Raw genomic sequence first — 17,513 nt, 5'->3', positions numbered from 1 at the left:
CGTATTGGGTACACTCAAACATAATGTGCATCCAGTTTTCTTGTTCCCCGCAAGTGCAGCGCGGGTTCTCCACTATTCCCAGTGCTGTGAGCTTTACATTCAGAGTTCCATGATCCGTAAGGAAGTAGGTCGTGTAAAGTCCGGGTTGCACCCAGGTTGGAAGAATGGGGTGTAATCTGTCTACGTCCGGAATGAACGTTTCGGTGATATTCCCTTTGGTTGTTTGTCCAGCGGTTTTGCTAGATTTGTTTTAGATATTTCTGCAGCCCGTTCTTTCAGCCTTGTGGGTTGCACTGTTATCCACTGTACAATCTAAATGGGTGCAAGGCATTCCTTTGGTTATATAGTAGGTTATTCCAACGCATATGATGTCAAGGAGAAGGGCTCCGGCCAAGACCTGTAGGGCAACAGTGCTAGTGGGGCTGCAGGCTCAGGTAATGGTCAACAGGATAGTTCTGTGGATTGAGTCGATTGTGTGTCTATTTACGGCAGTTGATGCCTTGTAGTACCAAACCGCTGAGGCGTATGATATAGCTGGTAGGAATGTATATACATGTATGCTTGTGTAGATTGTCTTGCATTACTTCTTTAACCAGTGACGTCGTTATTTTCCCTGGAAGAGACAGTAAGCTAACAGGACTGTTATTACTCGTCACCTTTTGATCTCCATTTATGAATTGGGGACGCATTAGCGCATCTGGAATCCAAGGATGCTCTCATGATTATGGCTAAGGGTTTTCTTCCTTCCTTTGTTGCATCTCTTAATATAATTGGATAGATTCCATCCACCCCAGGCCCCTTTTATATGTTCAGCTTCAGCAGTTTCTCTTCCACTTTCCCTTCAGTTATCACAAATCATTTAGTTCTCCATTAGAGTTTGATAAATTCTGGCATCCCCTTTCCTAAAGAATTCCTTATGCATGAATGTAGATGCTAACTACTTATTCAGTTTCTCAGCAACCTGAGTAGGTTCATCAACAGTTAACTCACTGATATGGCCCAATGTGATTCAAATCTCTATACTGTTAATATAAGAATAGAAATCTTTGCTGCCATTCTTTGCCAGGGACGTCTCATAATATGCCTTAGCTTTCCTAACTTCCTTTGTGACTTGATTCCTGATTAATTTATATCTACCATAGGCTTTTATATCACCTTATAATTTATATGCATCCCATGCATTTTTTCTTCTCTGCCACTTTTCTCAATAGTCCACTGACATCCATTTAGCTGTAGCCTTGAACTGTGGCTTCTTTGATGATTACTTACCTTAATGCTTCTCATATAAAATTTGCTTTTGGTAACATCATCAGTTGGTCCCACTGCATAAACTTAAAAACTGTCTGAGACCACTGTAGCCACCCTTATGAAGCAAAAGCCTTTACCCTTAACAATAGTTATGTCTTTAATTAAATTCCACATCAGTACGCTGTGATCGCTAACCACTTAGTGGGTCCTTTACCTGCAGTTTCTTAATGCATGAAGAATCACTGCTGATAATCAGATCAAGCGTATTGCTTCCACTTATTGCCTTTCTAGCATGCTGCTGTAGAAAACAGTCATCGAAGAAATCTGCAAAAGTCTTGCTAGTGTGCGAGTGATAAGCCCACCAATCTCAGTCATCATCTGGAAAGTTAAAATCCTCCATTATAAGACATTCTGATTTACTGACCCGCTCCATTTCTCTGTATAGCTCTTTGCTACGCTCATCACAGTCATTAGACCTGTAACACACTCCTACTCTCAATTTTGTTTTTCCGAAGTTCTTAAAGCACACCAAACTGACTCAACATTGCACTGGTCACCCATATTGATTGGATGCATTGCTTTAGATTTACTATGCTTCTTAACTAAGAGCGTAATCCCTCCACCCCTGTCGTGTCTACCTTCCTTGTATACATTGTACTCCTTTTGTTCAAATTCAGCATCGCTTATGTCTGAATATCACTATGTCTCTGCTATGGCTGCTAGAACCATTAATACAGTTATATAATGGTAACAGACTATTTTACTTTGATATCTAAGACGGTAATTATGCTGCAGTGGGATATAGATTTACAACTACAATAAACAACAGAAGTGTCTAAAAACTGTAAATAAACATATTACCAACTCAAGAAAGCAATTAGCGGACATTCTATTCAGATTCCAGTTTTCATAGGCTGTTTGTCAACATGTAAATCACATATGATCCTTTCAACTTAATTATTTGAATATTTGAATATCGCACATAATTCTATGTTTTACTGCCCTGCGAGGACTATTTGATTCTTCGATCTCCTCTTTGTTATTGGGGTATTTTCCTGTTGGTATGGATTAAGAAAAGGCACGTCCCCTCAGAATGTTCTTAGTCTGTAGAAACCTAAGATAACGGTTAATTAAAACCTAAGATACAGTTAATGATTGCATTCATTGTCAGAATAATTAATGTAAACTCTTCTGACGTAGTGGTCTTGCCGGAGTATAAACAAATGCGTTATTAATTAAGAAAGATAAAGGTTACTGTACAGCGTACAGTTATCTTTGTAACCGATTGGATGAAGTCATTATTCTCCTCCAGTGCTTCAAAGAGGATTTTCTCCAGCCCATATTCGGAAATTACTGCTTACTTAATGAGTCGATGAAACTCAGCTCCTGTCCACAGGATAGTCGATTACCAATCTTCATCTTTAACAACCTTGGCAGTCATCTGTCGTGGATGGCCACAGCTTTGACAATTCTGTGCTTCTAAGTTATGAAGATGTTCGATCTGATACGAAATTAATGAAAGCTGAGCCGTAAGGCTCTACGAATGGGACTTCAGGGAATTCTGGGAACGCGAGAGATGTAGTGAGAATGGATATTTCAAACTCCCTCGTTTCGGCTTGCTGGTTTTCGTTCGGATTCTCTGATTTACTTGCTGTGATGATGACGAAACCCACGCCTAGGGTACGGAGTGGGAAGCCATTCTTCCAGACGTTTAAGGCTATTCAATACAGTCTTCTTTATTTTTGAAACGCTCATAGACCTTCAATAAACATTATCATTATATTTGTAATAAAGTTAACATAGCTTATCTTCTTCATCATGGTGGCTGTGACCTGTGAAACCAGCCCTGCCCATTGTGTTTTCATCTTTTATACTTAAAAAAAACATAGCATTTTCAACCGTGTTACTCCATGATGCTGGAGTAATACGGTTTTCGAATACTATTCGTGTTTTGGGGTTGCCTTAAAAATGATTAGAGGCTTTCTCTATTCCCACAGAATTTTTAGTTGTTTCAATACGGGCTGATAGTGACTTCTCTAGCCCCTGAAGGATGCACAATTGTTATCCGCTCTCTTGTGATTGATTTTATGATGTAGGAGAGAAGAATGTATCATTTAGCTTTGCTTAGAATGCGAAAACCCGACTTCTTTTAGAATAAATGTTCAGTATATAATACTTTAAATCGCGAACAGAGTGGTCGCTCATCTTGATAGACATTGTCCATTTATCTTAAGGATCCTTGGTTTCTAGAAGAGCTGTATCGTACTCCAGACCAACGCACTCACTCTTCACCAGCGATTCGTGGTAGCACAATTGAGGGCGGTATAACGGTAATATTTATTGGATTACCGCAACCTAGCAATGCATGAATCTCCCATCATTTAAGTAACATTCTCTGTATGTGAGAGAGCGCGAGCTTTCGCGTTGTGATACCGATGAACTGTATTCCTGCTGTAATATCAAGCAGTTGTATTCGAAGCGTCAGATATCTTCTATCCTCGCGTTCCCTGTTAACGCACGCACGGTGCAGTTTCAATCGAAGCTCGAGCGATCTGTTTTCACTGTTCACTACACAGATCACAAGTTAATGACTTTTATAAGTTCCACGTTATGACATCTGCTACTGACTGCATTGTCATCTCAAATCATGTGCGATTCGTTCACGATATTACCTTCCTTGCTCAAAGATGTGCTTAACTGAACAGATAGTTTACGTGCGCCGGACCTGGTTTGGCAGCCAGTTTTAATAAAATCTGCCCGAGATAGCGGTGTTTTATTTTTCTTTAAACTTCTTTGACTGACGGTGTCACTGTTTTGCACGAAGGATTCCTTATCTAATACAATTCTTGCAAAAGCGGCCGCCCGTGTTTTAATCTTTATCTGTTTACTTTTCTTCCCTTGTGTTGCTAGAAAAAGCTGTTTGTAGTTACCCGAAACATAGGATCTCAGAGAAACTCATTAAGCGTTAGAGCATAAGAATAATCGACCTAATTAAGGAGCAACCACCAGAGTGCCATGCGCCACTATATTTCATGATAGAAAACTTACGTAGTTTTAAAAATTTACGGATAGAATGAAAGAATAAACTGCTGTCATCCTCATGATGTACTAGCATGCCCATTTCAGACTTTTGTTAATTTTCAAGATGGCCAGCTTATTTTATCTCCTTTTCTAGTGCGTATTAAATGAACATTTTTTGTGATAATTTGTTCATACAAGCGCCGCTTGATAAAGTAAGGCAACAAAGTTTGTTATGGAAAAGCTTTTATTCATTTTATTCGCTAAAGTGTCAGAAGCCCAAAGGTGTTAGGTCAGAACTGTGGGTGGAGCACTTGCCACGTAGAAGCAGCTTTTATAAATAATTCGAGTCACGGTTCATTTCGATGGTTAGAATAAACCACGAGGCGATTAAGGCTGTGAAGCGCTAATATTGCTTAAAATCCAGTTTACTATTAGAAAAATCCAAAAAATCTAACCTAGAATATAGGAGATGCAGCTACAACAAAAATCACAATTCCAGAAACTGTGGGCGACAAACCAAAAACATGAAATTTGGTTTTAAGTAAATTAATGTGCAAACCAAACTTTTTTTTAAGTAAGCACTAAAGCGGGTTCATATAATGGTTAATCTGACAGTGGATTGGCTCATTAAGTCCCGCAGCGACACGCGACTTCGCAGAAGGACCAGCTATAGTTAGCACAGAGTATTCCTACAGAGCCGAGTGGTCAATACAGTCGATCTGCCAATCCGCACTGGACCAGCGTGGCAGATTATGATCTATTTCCCTCAGCATGAATTGTTGAGGCTTCCATACTGCAGTGGGTTGATAATAGCTGCAGTTTACCTTTTTATTCCTACAGAGAAAAGTATATGCTATTACTTTTCTAGCTTGAAACAATAATGCTGTCCACGAGCTTTCTTGAGGAACAACAGCTGACAGAGAAAAAAGCTTTACATCCATTGAAGAAACCATAAAACTATATATTCTTAAAGTCAATAAATTGAAACCTGGAAGAGTCAATTTGGCGTATCGAAGGTTTGAGTAAAATGCTTTCCAATAACTCCAAAAGGTCACAAATAGATATCGCGTGGAAGTCGGACGTAGACAACGGTTTAGCCTTCTTTGGAATAGGAATTTCACCAAGAAATCAGAACAGTTACTACCAATTACTTTGTTAAATAAAGCAGCAAAAGCATATAGTATGAAATAGCATGATAGCATTTTCAAGAAAAAACTAAAACCTGTTCGGATAGACGAGTCGTAAACTTTTTAATTCATGATTTATATATATATATATATATATAAAAAAGAAGTAAACTATGTTGGAAAAACTGCTGCGTAAGTATAAAAATTCATGTTGCCGGATGTCTTTTAATATACACTATTTGTGGATTTTTCTCTAAAATAATTGAGTGAGGTTGAACTGGGTGAAAAATTCCGCCAGAAATATAAGTATAGAGCAGCAGCGCTACAAAAAGATGGGATCCAGCCATGATGGAATGACTATCAAGATGCACTGGCTAAATTTTCGTCTGTTTTCAGACCGTTGCTCTTGGTCCAGATCCCCCAGACAGGTGATCATTTCGTTCTTTATCAGTTTATTAAAGAAAAGGTGAAACCATGAATAAAAAGAAAACAAAAATTAATGATTTTTAGCCACTTTTGTACTTTTTTTCTTAATATTGTTACGGAATGTAAGAACTTGATGCTTAATTAATGAATAAAAGTTTATTCTCCTTTAAATAACATTATTATTTTAAAATTGCATAAAGAATGAATGCGCGCTCACGTGTATCATTTATTATGCATAAAGATGAAAAACTGTGTGCGCTAAAACTTTTTGTTTGTCGTTTGCACGATCGACTTCGCAGTTTCAGTCAAAAGTAGCTCATGTTATATGCATTGCCAAAAAAATAATAATAACAAAATAAAATAAAATATATTTTTTTTCTTGCCTTGTATAATTTGCACCAGTCATTTAACTAAATTGTGTGGTTGCTAGTTGTTTGCTTATACAGTTGGTTTAATCTAATTGCCTTTCTTGTTTATTTTTCAGTTAGCAAATATCCGTAGAGATTGACAGTTAGTGATACGAACATAATTGTGATTTTTTTTCTAAAAATAGTTTGATGATTTTAGTTATGATTCTTTGCTTTTTTTCTTTTCAGACCCCTTTTACTTCTTTTTTAATCGGGATATGTCTTTCAGAAGTTTTGTTTACTAGTTTAATATGTTTATGTGGGCACCTTTATTTCATTTAATGTATTTTCTTATTTTTATTTATTTTTGAAAGCCAACAAATACTACACTGATGTGCATCGTAAAAATTTATTTCATGTCATAATTCTTAACGAAATTAAGTTACTTTTTTATAAATTTATTTTTTAACTTTTCCAGAATTATAAAAAAAATCCGATTTTGTTATTAATTTGTTAAAAGGCTTATTTTTCTTAAGACATTTTATTCAGCTAGAAAGAATATCTATAAAAGGGCGGTTTTTTTTTTATTAAATTTTCTTGCCCCATAAATGGGTAGGAAAGTGTTATTAGTTACGATGTAGAAATTCCAGAGCTCCAGTAATTGTTGGCAAGAAAAAGAATGTGAAGGAACCCGTTGTAGAAGACCATCTAATAACATTAAAATTACATCGGTCTGAGTATTGGCTCTATGTAAAATATGCACAACTACTTGCACATGTACATATCTCTGACCGTGCATAGAAATGATGAGAATGGTTTGTTTTCCCGATTGGTGCTTTTGACTGTGAAACCTACGTTCCAAATAGCGGAAATATTCTCAATTATATTTTGAAGAAAACGAGGAGACAAGTACCTACGGGAGTGTGGTGCTATCAGTCAAGACAATCGGAGGAGGCCGAAATGCGCCCCTAGCCTGGGGCCTGCGTTAAAATTGAACCAATAAAGTGTCTAGTTTCAAACTTCTGTCGTTATGGAGTTCTATATGACTTCTCACTTTTTATTGGCCTATCTTTGTGACATCACAAATTGAATAACAGTACTTATTAAAAATAAAGGAAACTGAATGTATAATTGGATATTTAAATTAAATTAAAGAAAATATTATAACGAGCTCTCTGTCTCTGAACCTCTAAATGATTTTCAGTTGTCCCATTTATTGGAAATTCTGTGACGTCGAGGAGTCTTCTTTCCCATCCCCCCACGACAGATTAAAAATAATCTTTAAAAGTAAACACATGTTAATAGGACTTCTGTCAGAGAAAATACAATTTTTAATCGATCTCTAAATCTGCTATCAACTTTTTAGCAAAAGAATAATCATTTAAAAAGCATGTGACGGTTATTTTATTTGCACCGAACAAGAATTTCAAGACAATCAGAGACAATCAAACTACCTTATCTTAAGCCTTATTACAAAACATCTAAATCGTGGTTATCAGAAGACAAGCAGATCGTTAAACTTGGTCGTAGACAAGACACCACTCTCCGCTTACGTAATCCTTAACATCAAAGATAAGAAGTGGTACACAAATGCACATTTAATCCTCCAATAATCGAGAATGAGATCAGTAGAGAAGAACGAACATCATTCTGATGCGGTTCTTATACAGAAAATTTCTTTGTTAAGTAAAAATAAACTTCAAAATACAAGACCGATGAAATACAAGACCTTAAACACTTATTTAATCATCCAGTCCTCTTGTGGTAAGACCTAGATTTTTTTTTAGGTCCCATATCGCTTTATTTGAATTAAATTCGGATATTGCTTTGATAGTATATTATTTTTTTTATTTTACTTCTGTTAAAACAATTTCCGAATGAGCTTCCATTCTACCATTTCAGGATTGTTTGTAGCAATTTGAGTCGTCCACAATAGTGATTAATTAGATAGAAAAAATGTTATTTGCTGCCGAATGGTTACTTTCCTGATTATTATAAAGTAATAGATGCCTGTTGAATTTTTAGAGGGAAATGTTTGAACTCTAATATTCTTTTTCAAAAGAGCTAACAGCAGCCGATTAGTATTTTTATATGAGAATGATAACATGAGACATCTTAATCTTAACATAAGAATATTACATCCTAGGCTGTTAAAATTTTCAACTTTATTTTATTTTATTTTATTATTATTATTTATTATTATTTATTTATTTTTTTTTTTTCAGTTTTATATTTGGGAGGCAGCAATCGTCGGTAATGGCCGATCATAAAACCAATGAGATGCATCCGGCTGCAAATATTCTCACTGAAATTATAGCATTTTCGCTGGTTGCAGCTCTTTCCAGAAAGGATGAGTTTCGAATCTCGTCGGAGTCTGCAATAATTTTTAAATGCCTCTTCAACAGGGCCCGTAGTTAGCCATTCTCAGATGGAAGGAGTAGAATCGTTGCCCGCTTGGGTTAGTTCAGGATTGTCCAGCCCGCGCAATATGGAAATCTCCCCTTGAACATACAGACATACACATGTATAAAGTGTGTTTAGGGTCTAACGGCACCAGGGATTTCCCCCATCTCCGTGTAGTCCACATTGTCGTGTGTTACAGAACACTGTAAAGGCCAGAGATTTAAAAGTGTATGGATGTTGTTGGGTGTAGTATCGTGTACCGTTGTTCATCTGGCCATTTAGCTGCTGGACCCCAACTGAGGCCCAACGTTGCTCACACTTCACACTTAGCCCTATGGAGGCAAGCCAGGTACACCACTATTTTTAAATAAGTACTCTGGCAGGTCCTGCCACCTAATTTCCTGGGATTTCAGTGGCTAGGACCATATTAAAAAAAAAAAAAAAAAAAAAAAGAGGTGCGCTAGAGGTTGGGTCAGGCCAAAGGAGTTTTAAGTTACACAGTGTAGAATTAAGAATTTTGGGTGTAGGGCTAGGATAATTTTGACATGGGATAAACTAGTTGGAAAGCTAGAGGGAGAGGGGAGACTGAAGGCGGATGGAGGTGAGACACAGAAGTATAGGGTCGATAGAGTAGATGACCCCAAAATCAGTGAGGCAGGCCCATGCCCCACCAGAAGGAAAGAGGGGGCGGCGGGGAGGAGACAAGGGGACCTTCACCTCCTCCCCGCCAGGACAGAGGAGAAACAGGCCGTGCAAGGGAACACGGGTTCAGTATCGCCATGTGGCATTGGGAGCAATGCTGCTTGTAGTCATAGTTGGCAGAGTTCAGTCCTAGAAGGTCAAATTCGAGTAGTGCAATCCTGGGACAGACAGGTCCCGTCCTGGTGGTGAATTCATTTCAGTAGTGAGCTGCATGAAGATATATTTGGTAGAGTCAATCCGAGAGGATCAAATCCAAGTAGTGTCAATCCTGGGAAAAAGAAGTCCCGTCCAGGTAGCGGAGTCATTTCAGTGGTGAGTCAACTTGGTGGGGGCAAAGCCGGAGAGGAAGTCATGGTAGATCGAGGTTATATTGAGGCTGCATTGTAAAGACACAATTATTGTGCAGGTTGAAAGTCTTCACGGGGATTGCAGTATGCTGAAGCAAGTAGTGGTCTTGACACGTGGCTGATTATGCCATTTCATTGTCTGGTTGGGTCTTATTCTGAGGTTGTGGTAGGATTTTCCGCCTCATGAAGAGGCCCTGAGCAAAGTTCGAAAAGGCTGTATAGGTATGGTGGTCTTCCAGGAGATGTCGCTCCTGGTCTTTCGGGATGAAATGAATTTGTGTGATGAGAGAAGATCTGAGGTCATCATATAGTAGGCAGTCATGCACCAAGTGGACCCATGTCTGCTGGCCACCACAGGTGCAAAGTGAGCTGTAGGAAACTCCAAGAAGCTTTAGTTTGCTGCGAAAGGCACCATGCCCTGTTAGGAGGTACGTGGTTAGAATGTCTGGGGAGAACCAGGATGGTGATTTGGGATATTTTGCATATGTCCGGTATAAATTTGCGGGTGATGGCCCCTTTGGTGGATTCAGACCATCTAGCATGCCAGGTCTGTTGTAAGTAGGTTATGAGTCTGCTTTTTTCACTGGAATAGGTGTTAGCAGGATCCGTGGTAAAATCAATAAAGGTGGTAGACTTTCCTCTGCTGAACTAATACAGCATCCCCACATGGGCCACCTCAAGGTCTAGGGGCAGTACACCGGCGAGGACCTGTAGAGCGTGCGTGCTGGAGGTGCAACATGCTCTGGTTATCGTCAGGAGAATTGGCCGTTGAATGATGTTAAGCTTTCTTCGTCCTGTCACAGTGGAGGTTTTGGTGAATCATATGCCAGAACCGTAGGTGATAGCCGGTATGAATATGGCTTTATAGAGTAATGCTAGAGTGCGTTTTTTGAGCCCCAATCTCGGCGGGTCACCCTGGCAACCAGTGCAATGTAATTTCTTATTTTCTTCTGTAAATAGTTGAGGTGTGGGAGTACAGACGTAATACACGATAGAGACCATACGTATTGAACTGTCACACGGTTTTATGAGTATCATTTGAATTAATAATCCATTGCCGCTCGCCCCTCCCATAAATCGCAAGGATAAAAACAACAGCTAACTAAAAATCGTTGGAGCTTAATAAGTTATCTTAAATGTTACTCGTAACGCAACAAGTTAAACAGGAAGAAAAAGAAACTTAATTTCTGTTTTTGTTTTTTTCCTTCTGCTTGACCATTCAAGGTACGATTAAGCTTTCACAACGTATCATCCCTTTCGTTGTAGCGTTAGGGTAAACAGTGTGCAGTACCATTGGGTAGGGTTTTTCACGTGCACAGTCCCCTACCATTACGTAACTTATTCGATATTTCATTCATAATATATTTGGAGGGATTTGTACGTGAATCGCCTTCATGGCAGGAACAATTTGTAGAGACCTTCGCAAGCTAGGACACAGAGGCTGGGTTAGCCCTTTCAAGTGAGTCTACGATTTCCGGTGATTTTTGACTAGTTGTCTATCTTGAGAACAGAAACCGACTTGAGAACACAGTTTGTTCTCATTGACTACTGGTGTACTGTTGTTGCCCTAGTGCAACTCGAACGAAGCCTGACCTTAGTAGTATATTTACTGCTCCGACTGAAATATTATGTTTCTTTTTTTCCTTTAATAAATCAGTTTTGTTTTATAATTTTATAATTGTCTTTCTTGATAACACGCTAATGGTGGCCCAATGTAACTATGCAGCCACCATATAAGACAGGATTTCGTGGGCAGAAATTATCTAGATAGCAAGAATTTTTGATGAACATGATTGAAACGCCTCTGATGATTGATATTTACCAGGAAGTTGAATTTAGATTGGTTTCATATCTTTAACAATTTCCGTGTAGAGGACTAGCGATGCTGACCTTTATTCATATTATTGGGATAAATCCATTGTTCTCCTGACTCTTAACAAAATAATTATTGTGCGTTCTATTAATTAACTTCGGGGACTAAATAATGAATATACCTAGCAATGTTCATATATACTGTACATAAAACGATGATTATGATCTATATTACATTATGCGTTGAGTTGTTATGAAGGCAGGCTGCTATTTGTATTTCTTTTCGTCTAATTCGTATCTTACTCCAGTAGACTTTGAGGGTTGAGAAATCTTTTGACAATCAATATTGTGAAGATTTATGAGATGAAAGGATGCATTCCGAAATATTCCTTCCAATTGCTTGAGTCTAAAGTGGTTAGATTTTAATTGTTGTTGGTTTCTTGAATTTTCTCTGGGAATTGCTCTTATTATGCTCGCTATGTTTGGTACATCGCTTACAGAAGTTATCAGCTTTGTAAAAAGCATGACTCCAGACTTAATTATGATCTTTTGCAGAGGCTTCGTGTTTGTAATAAAGCTGTTACCTAGATACTGTATGTGGAAAACTAAGTTGGCTGTTGAGCCACCCCCAATAGAATCCAATAGCGGTTCTCAAACGATATGCTCCGGCATATTGATGTGCCACTAGATTCGGAAAAAAATGCATTGAGTTCAGTGGAAATAACTAGGTGTGACGTGAATATGAGTTCTTTAACTTCAAGTGTGACTTGAGTGACAAAAGACTGACGACCACTGCTCTAAGGCAAAGCATTTCTTTATGGTTGAGTGAGGGGCTCCAGAACAGATTTCGGAAACATATGACAGTAAGGGAAAGATGCATCTCTGAACATAATTTTTAGTTAACTTTGCGAATGTCATCACAGGTTTTTGAAATAATAAATAGCCTTAAATCATCGGCGCATGTCAGCAAATTTGGATTTTCTTGCAGGATTGGTTGTAGAAATGCAAAAAAATATAGTACTGAAGAGTACATCTCGTTCAGAAATGTCTGTTATGATTGTAGCGAGAATATCATCGTTACTAGTGGGGAAGAGAAGATATTTGTGATTTAGGCTGTGATGTAGATAGGAGATTACCGCTGTATCAATGAGAAAATTATTTTTATTGTCCGGACAATGTCATTAGTATCATTAGCAACGATTGTCTCTTGAAGGAATGGCAGCATGATTTTATCAATAAATTTATGTAGGCTTATCACTGAAGAAACAGCAATTGGCCGATAGTTTGAATGGCTGGGAAATGCACCTTGTAATGATTTGCACTAAACAATCAACGATGTATGTAATGTTAAAATGCCTTCAAACCTTGCTGATTTACCAACTTTTGAACAAGAATACAGTACAGCAGATAATTAATCAATTACGCCTTCATGCAGTCAAAGCCGTCACTACTACAAGGCATAATTTGTTATCTTTTGTACTGTGTCCTTGTTCTCAAGTTGGTTAATAAGCAGAGCTTGACCAGGAGGCATTTCGTGTTGCCCGCGATATCTACTTGTTCGAGAGAATTGAATTTTTGAAATGCGTGCTGCATATCTTCAGCGCACATAACAGAAGCACGTGTTTCCTTATTGCACTTTATCCATTCTATAACTTGATCTTGTGTTTGCAATGAGTGATCTTTTATTTTGTTTTAGTCTGAACATTAAATAGTTTCTGTACGACTGAATGTTTCTTTTTTGAGTTGGAATAATGCTCAGCTTTTTTAAGTATGTTATGTGTTCTGGTAAAGTGCCGTATTTCTTTCACCCTCTGTGGTATTTTTATTTACTTTTGAATTCTAATTTTTAGATGGGATTTAAACCAAGGTTTGGAATCAGAATATAGTCTTATAGGTGTGGATGAGAAAATAATCTTATAGGTTTAGATGTCGATTCTGTTTTTAGTTGAGTCAGCCATTTGATTAGAAGAATGGTGGCGTCCTGTATATGTATATATATATATATATATATTTCTGAGAGAATCCTAAACAGTCATCAACCTGTGCAATCTTATAAGAAATCATGTGAATCGGTTCTCCAAAATTCAGTGGAATCCTAATTATCCGAAGCAATTGGGATCGTGGATATTTTAGATATGAGTATGAGTTGATTTTATTTTGGATAATTGATTTTAAACGCTGTTTGTTTTGTTGTTAGGAGCATTAGCAACTAAGGCCATATTGCTCCGGGGATATGCGGTGGTCATTCCCTGACCTTTCCGCATCCTCCGTATTTGGTGGTCACGGGCTCGAACCCCGGCCTAGTGGACGCACTTGGTTGTTTTTTGGGGGCGTGTTGTTTTTGTGAAGCAGTTTTTTAATGAAATATGGACAATCAATCCCACTAACTTATTGGGATTGTTTGTCCCACTAAGTGTACGAAATTTATTTTATTTCAGTTTTAAGATGAAGTGTATTAATTTATAAAAGTATGTATACTCATAGCTAAAGTCTGTGTGAAATCTGTTTATTTACACTTGTTCTGAAGATGGGGGTGCGCGAAATATTTTAAGGGGACGCAAGGTATAAAGGTTTGGGAACCTATGATCTACAGCATATTATTCGATAAATCTTCGATAAGGACACTATGGACTTTCCTGGCTGTCTGTTTACACTGCTCAGAAAATTTCATATCTGCCTGTATCGTAACTCACAGATCCTTTTCCCCTCTACTGTCAGATCGTGAATCGTTTCAGATATTTTCATTTTGGTTGGAAATTTCAGTTCTGGGAATAAACGGAAATCAGAAGAGGATAGATCCGAAGAATAAAGGGGTTACAGAAGCAGAGGGTCCTGACATTTATGAAAAATTCGGATGCAGTGAGCGCACAGTGGATCGATGAGTTGCAAAGTCCAAAGTCCAGCTTGATGCAAAGTCCAGCTGTTTTTTTTTTCGCGGCAACAGTTAGGCTGTTTTTCTCTCAGTCATTTTAACACACTTTTGTAGAACTGCCGATTACGTGTTTGACGTGGATGTTAGCCTCAGAATAAAAGAAAATTATTATTAACATTTTTTTAGCAGTTGAGCTGAGCTTTCGCGTTGTTTTTTCTTCCTAACGAACGTTGACTCTTACATTGTGAAAAGGTGTGCCTTTGTTTCCTGGTATAAATGCATGATACGTATGCCTTTACGCTTTTAATGGCTCCATTCATGGAATTAAGATTGTTCCAACAGTTCCCGGTACACTTCAGTGAGTCTTGTCTTCTGGTACTTGGAACGCATTAGGCTAACACGTATTAGAACTTTGAATTTTCAGTTAAGATGGAGGAATTGTGAAGAACATCATTTCTAAGTCATTAGCTGTTGCCTCCTATTTTCCATCGGCGATCGTTGTGCACGTGGGCACTTTGAAACTTACCGTCGCACGAGTGCGGTGGAAAGTTTTCAAGTGGATGGACGTCCAGCCTGAAGATATCTACCATCTATGCCCATGAACTATTCAGTAAAATCTCATATTTAGTATGGTTTTATTGCTGTGTGGATGCCACTCATGTTTTGTATATATTCTTGAAATTCTCGTGGCAAGCACAGTGGTTACGATCATCGTTCCTCCACGTCGTGAGGAAAGGCCTGTGTCAATCTCATCGAGCTAGGAGGAATTTTCGGGCCTTTTTTGTTGATCTCTGGCTGATTTTGTTGACTTTGGTAGAGGATTTCATGGCATTATTTCCAGGAAACCCGGGTTCTTATTCCTTCAAACAGGTAAACCGACCGGAGAAAATACGAACAGTTTACTGACTCCTCGTGGCCTTACTGTCTTGAGTTAGTTGGTCTTGGACGAGGGTGGCATGATGTTTTCTCCCTGGAACTCCGGTTTTTCGTCCAGTAAACAGCAAATGGACTGCAGAACACACGCAATTTTACATTATATGTGCGGCGAAATATGTCCGAAGTCGCAGATCCGTCTAAACTTCTACAACAAAACTAAAAAAAAAAGAAAACTCTTAATTGCCTTGTCGCTTAACTCACAAATAGCTTCTTATCCTCACTGAACTTTGCAGTTCAAGAATACTCTCATATACCCATAGGCCTATTATTTCGTTTCTTAATATTATATTTTATATAAAGAAGTCTTTCGGTTCTCATTAAAATTGCTGAAGAAAATATCATTCCTGAGGATGAGGATAAAAGCTCAATGAAACCTCATTTGGTTTGTACCTTATTTCGGTATTATATTAACTGTTTGTATTGAGATACTCTATTGCATCTTCGGCTTACTGGTGTGTTTGTGTGGGCAAATAGAGCAAGAGATATGTGACCTATTTTCGCTAAAGGTCACACAGGACGCCAGAGTCAAAAGGTCGAATAATAATCATGACGTTTAATTTCATTATCCACGAACGTTGAAAGCCATCAGCGAACCTTGTGGAAAGTGAATTACAGAATAACAATGTAATATTATATTTGACTAATTACCTAACATCGCTGAATACAATTATAATTTCCCAGTCTTTTCTTTGAAACAAGTTGCTGTCGGTGGGAGTTGAATGCAGTTTAAAGAGTTTAAATAATTCATAGAGCAGAAGATGCATTTATTTTGAACGTTTGGATGGATCTCTATAGGCTGTTGATTCCTTTCTTGTGCAATCTTATTATTTAATGGACATGAATAAAGTCAATATTTCTCTTTTTTTTAGCGTGTAATTTTTATACCTTAAAATATTAAACATTATGAGGCTTGCCGCTGTCCTTTATCTTATCGAATATACACAATGCGTGTCCAGAGTAAATGTGGTCAACTTAGTCATATTCTTTACTAGGAAACGGTTCTGGGGTACGTAAATTAAAATTAGAGGTAAGAAAATTTATGGAAAGGAATACTGGTTAATAAATTTTAATGAGACTGCGTCGATTAGGTTATGGATTTATAAAATATGTAATCTCATTGGAATAAAAAGCGAAAAAAAATGTTATCTTGCCATTCACCGTTCTTCATTGTGCAATAGAAATCTTTATACTCTGATGACACTCCATTCCTTTAAGAAATGGCAGCTTTCCTCACTCTTTCCAGTAAATATTAATAGAATAAAAGATCTTTTAGGCTTTGGAGAATTTTGTCTGAGGGCAGTACAAAAAAACCATTTCACAGGATTACTATAACTGCTCAGAGGCGTAATGGTCAAAGTTTCAAGACTCGGGTTGATAGGAAGGATTGCAATCAATACTGAATCGGACAAAATCATTTAGTTAGCAGTAATATTTGCAACACTCCTGTAATAGAACTGGCCGTAGAAAATTGTCTTGCCAAAACATCGAGTCGATTATTGTCAAGAGAGAGAACAGAACAGCCTTTTATGTTGACCTACGTAGTAATGCCGGAATATAAACAGAACATAAATTTCTTTAAACAAGTTAGTAACTGTTTTTAAGCTTTTTTTTCCTCCTTTCAAAACAGAGAGAAGGGGTCTGCTTTCGCTATCTTTCTCTTCTGTAAACTTCTAAGAAACGCTTTTTCAAAATCATTGAATACTCACAATGATAGTACATGTATAGTGAATATATCGCTCATTTAGAAAGGTCCAGAGTTCGATTCCCATAATCAAAAGGACGAAGTTTCGAACTTTTCTCTCGAATTGAGTTATCTGATGACCTTTGGTGGACTTTTTTGTGTTTTTTTTTTTAATAATTTTTATTAAAGAATAATAACAACAGTGATAAATTTATTGAGAGAGTTATCTAGAATAAAGCGGTGGTGGTCTGCATCAAAGTTTTGGACAAATTTCAGCATCTCTGTTGGAAAGTTCTTAAGTTTCAGGAGCATCAGAGACTTAGAGAATATTGCGACATTGTGTATTATGTGTGCACAACTCTGCGTTTAAGGGCCGATTTGCATAATGTTCACCCTGAATAATTTAAGAGGAACACTGCTCCTTCCGCCTGAGATTAGTTAATCGCAACCCCGATTGAAGAACCGTTTAGAAATTTCTCCCAGTCATCGACAGAGCTCAAATCCAGACCTTTCCAAAAGGGATGATTCATGTCATGTCATCATGACATATGATCCATGACAGTCATACCTAAAACCTCCAGCAGTGTTTTA

The sequence above is a fragment of the Mastigoproctus giganteus genome, chromosome 6, assembly GCF_048544385.1.
Source record: "Mastigoproctus giganteus isolate SK-2022 chromosome 6, ASM4854438v1, whole genome shotgun sequence".
In the NCBI taxonomy this organism is placed as follows: domain Eukaryota; kingdom Metazoa; phylum Arthropoda; class Arachnida; order Uropygi; family Thelyphonidae; genus Mastigoproctus; species Mastigoproctus giganteus.
The sequence above is the reverse complement of the archived record's forward strand: the minus strand, read 5'-3'. Positions refer to the sequence as shown.